Source organism: Lynx rufus, unplaced genomic scaffold (assembly GCF_022079265.1).
Source record: "Lynx rufus isolate CCGP_SWC_20201006 ecotype Redwood Valley unplaced genomic scaffold, mLynRuf1.p SCAF_19, whole genome shotgun sequence".
In the NCBI taxonomy this organism is placed as follows: Eukaryota; Metazoa; Chordata; class Mammalia; order Carnivora; family Felidae; genus Lynx; species Lynx rufus.
In genome coordinates, this window is record NW_025814833.1 from 21,647,313 (window position 1) to 21,651,050 (window position 3,738).

The following is a 3,738-nucleotide window of genomic DNA, read 5'->3' on the forward strand; positions in this document are numbered from 1 at the left end:
GTGTTTGTTTTGTTTTAAGAATTTGAATTTCCATTTTCTCATTTCAGCCTGAAGGACTCCCTGTATGATTTCTCTTACGTCAAATCAGCTAGCAACAAAATAAAATTGTGTTTACCCAGAGTTTTAATTACTTCTTTGCTTTTGAAGGATAATTTTGTCATATATATAATTCTTAATTGTCATTTTTTTCTTTCAGCACTTTAAATAGATCACCTACCATTTTCTGTCTTCAATGTTTTCTGACGAGAAATCACCTATTTCTTTTATTGATGATCTCTTGTAGAAGATGACTTTTCTCTTACTGCTCTTAAGATTCTTTGTTTTTGATGTGTGACAGATTATAATTTGTCTAAGTGTAGATTTTTTTAAAGGGAGGGCCACTATATTATATTATTATTTAAAAGTCTGATTACACCCAATTTTGTAGGCATTAAAGTTAGAGGTATTTTTAAATTTTTAATTTTTTTAAATTTTTTTTTGTTTTTTTTTTTTGGAGAGAGAGAGAGAGAGAGAGCATGAGTGAGGGAGGGGAGGAGAGAGAGAGAACCAGACACAGAATCCGAAGCAGGCTCCAGGCTCTGAGCTGTCAGCACAAAGCCCGGTACTGGGCTTGAACCCACAAGCGGTGAGATCATGACCTGAGCCGAAGTCAGATGCTCAACTGACTGAGCCACCCAAGTGCCCCAGAGGTATTTTAAATTTGAATGGATAAATCAAAAACCAGAAATTATGTTTGGTAAATTTGGGAATGAGTGTTTTCTAGTAATTACAGATTAGAAGGCAGAAATCAATTTAGAGAAACAGACAAACCTCATGTTTACAATGATTGTGCCACAGATTTAAATTTTAGTAGTGTATTAGTGAACTGTTCACACTTAGATCTTCACCTTAAGATTAGATAGCTTTTTCTTTAAAAATAAATCTCAGTACTTTATGCAAATAAATCAGTCTTCCTTGTGCCTTAAAACACTTAAAATTTCTCCATTGTATATACACAAAACACCTACCATTTTGTAGGGCAAAATACTTATTTTCATAACAATAGTATATTGTACATCTCAAGTGTGAACAATACAAACATAGCACATGGCATACAATATTTAATAATGCAAAATATAATACAAATTATTTACAATTTTTAAGCTCATCTTTTGCACTTGCATGTTATAAAGCAAAATTTCCATTTATGTACCAATTTTCCTTTCAATAGTCCAGGGATTTTGAAAAAAAACTATTTTACAGATGTACAACAATCTAAGTTTCAACTTTTAGGAGAGTTTTTAATTATACTGCCATTAACTCCTTATTTTGATTGAGGTTTCCAATGCTGCTTCCTGTCCAGTGAGTAGGAGGCTTTGGAAGAACACAAAAGAAGGTGGATCACTAAACTTTGCCCCAGCATAATTTTCCTTTTTGGTTCACTTCAGTTAGAATTGCTGATTTCTTCAAATGCATATTTCCAATGTTCTTGATACTTATAAAAGCCTTTTCCCCTTCTTCTGAATTATATCAGATGAAACAGAATCCACCCAAAAGTTAGTTTCTTTTTACAGAGTAATCTTGGATAGTGTAAGTTATATTTGCTTTCCTATGTGTCTTTGGTTGTTCATACAAATGTATACCATGAACAAGCTGGCAGTGAGGAATGGAAATTTTCTCCAATTTTCCCATCTTTGATTTTAAAACCTCTCTTCTGAATGAGGGTTGGCTGGGCACCATGGGTGGCAGCAGGCCAGGGTAAGGGCTGGCTTCCTCAGTTTGGGTTATGGCCACAGGACCCAAGGCCTAATTGGTTGTCTATCCTAATACTTCCTGTGCTCTGCTCTGGAAGTCGTGGGGCTGCACCCACCCTTGACACCTGGCTGGTGCTGTTGGTACTGATGGAAGCTGCTGGACGCTGCCTCACTGGACTGGTCTGCACCTTCTTTTGCCACTTCTTTGGCACTGCCAGAGGTGTGCCTGTTGCTGTAGCTAGATAACAGTTGGACAGATGTGCTGGGCCGGGAGGCTGTGGGTTCAGACAGGGACAGTCTTCCCCCAGGAATTGAGGGATGAAAAAAATGTGGGACAGTGTCAGGGGTATGGGATGCAGGGTAAAGGCAGCTAGGCGGTAGTCACCATGGGAAAGGCCCCAAAGTAACCATGAGCAGAAAAGGAAAGGGGGTCCCAGGAAAAGTGGCTCCAGCTGCAGGACAAAAACGATAGTCATAGTTCTAAGAAGAAAGTGGCTCAGCAGGAAGAGAAGGATGAAGTGCAGCCAGAGATCACAGGGCAGCAGTGGCTGCTGCTAAGAGAACCCCAGTGGAGCACATGGACCATGGTCTGGGCGATGGCGGTGCAGCAACAAAGTATAGATCTTTTTAAGTTTATCTTACTTGGAGTTTGTTGTGTTTCTTAGAGGTGTAAGTAAAGCTTTTCATCAAATTTGGGTTTTCTTATCCATTATTTCTTCAAATACTCTTTCTATTCTTTTATTTTTGTTCATTCCTTCAGGGACTTCAATTATGCATATGTTGATGCATTTGATAATGTCCAACAGTACTCTTAGGCTCTGTTTTTCTTCATTCTTTTCCCCCCATTTTTCAGAGTGGATAACCTGCATTGACCATATTCAAATTTACCAATACTTTCTTCTGCCTGCTCAAATCTGCTGTTTATCCAATCTAGTGAACTTTTAAGTTCACTTATATTTTTCAATTCCAGAAATTGTATCTCTTTAATGATATTCTCAATTTTATGATGCATTGGCCTCCTATTCTTCTTTATTTCTTTACTTATGATTTCCTTTAACTCTGAATATATTTATAATAGATTATTTAAATTATTTATCTAATATATCCAACATCTAGGCTTCTTCAAGGATAGTTTCTATTGATTGAGTTTTTTCTTGTGTATGACCTATAATTCTGTTTCTTTGCAGTTCTTGTAATTTTTTATTGAAAACAAGGCATTTTTAATATTGTAATTCAACAACTCTGGAAATTAGATTTTTATTTCCGCCCCCCCAGTGGTTTGCCTTTGTTGCTGTTTGAAGTTGTATTTGTTTTGTTTGTTTGCATAGTAACTTTTCTGAGCTAGTTCTGTAAGTTCTGTATTCTTATTGGCCATTGAAGTTTTTGATTTATCAGCTTTATAGTCAGTTAATGATTGGACAGAGATTTTCTTAAACTCCTGGAAGCAAAATCTCTCTCATATTTTGTGAACGTACTCTTTGTGCAAGTTCAGTCACTCTTTCAATAATCAACTGGGACGTTTATAGCTCTGCCTTAGCATTCACTTCCTACTTATGCAGTACCTCAAGGTCAACCAGAAGTGAAGGATTAGAGTCTTCTCTGGTCTTTTCCGAGCATGTGCACAGCACTGGACATGCATATTATCCTCTAAATTCTCAGAAATATGTTCGAAGATTTAAACCCTTATGTACATTTTATTCCCCAACATTTCCTCCTAAGCTTTTTGGTTAGCTTGTTGTTTTTCTCAAATATTATTAATCACTTTAGACATCAGTGAGTGAAATATTTGCCTGCAAATTATTCAACAAATGCCCTCATGTAGTGGCTTGAGCACTCCATGAGTTCTGACCTGGGCAAAACAATAAAGTCTTTTCAGGTGATCTTTCAGTGAGTTACCTGACAGGTCAAATAGCAACAATTCTTTGATAATGAGGTGCATGTTGTTCTCAATAGTACTGGGAATATGTGTTATTTTCAATGGTACTTCTGAGATAGGGAGTGTAAG

At 36.8% G+C, this 3,738-nt stretch overlaps 1 pseudogene; it reads right to left on the bottom strand.

The window, feature by feature from the left end:
* Positions 1–1,254: 1,254 nt before the first annotated feature.
* On the bottom strand, positions 1,255–2,209 carry LOC124513801 (proline-rich nuclear receptor coactivator 1-like; annotated as a pseudogene).
* Between the last annotated feature and the right edge of the window lie 1,529 nt (positions 2,210–3,738).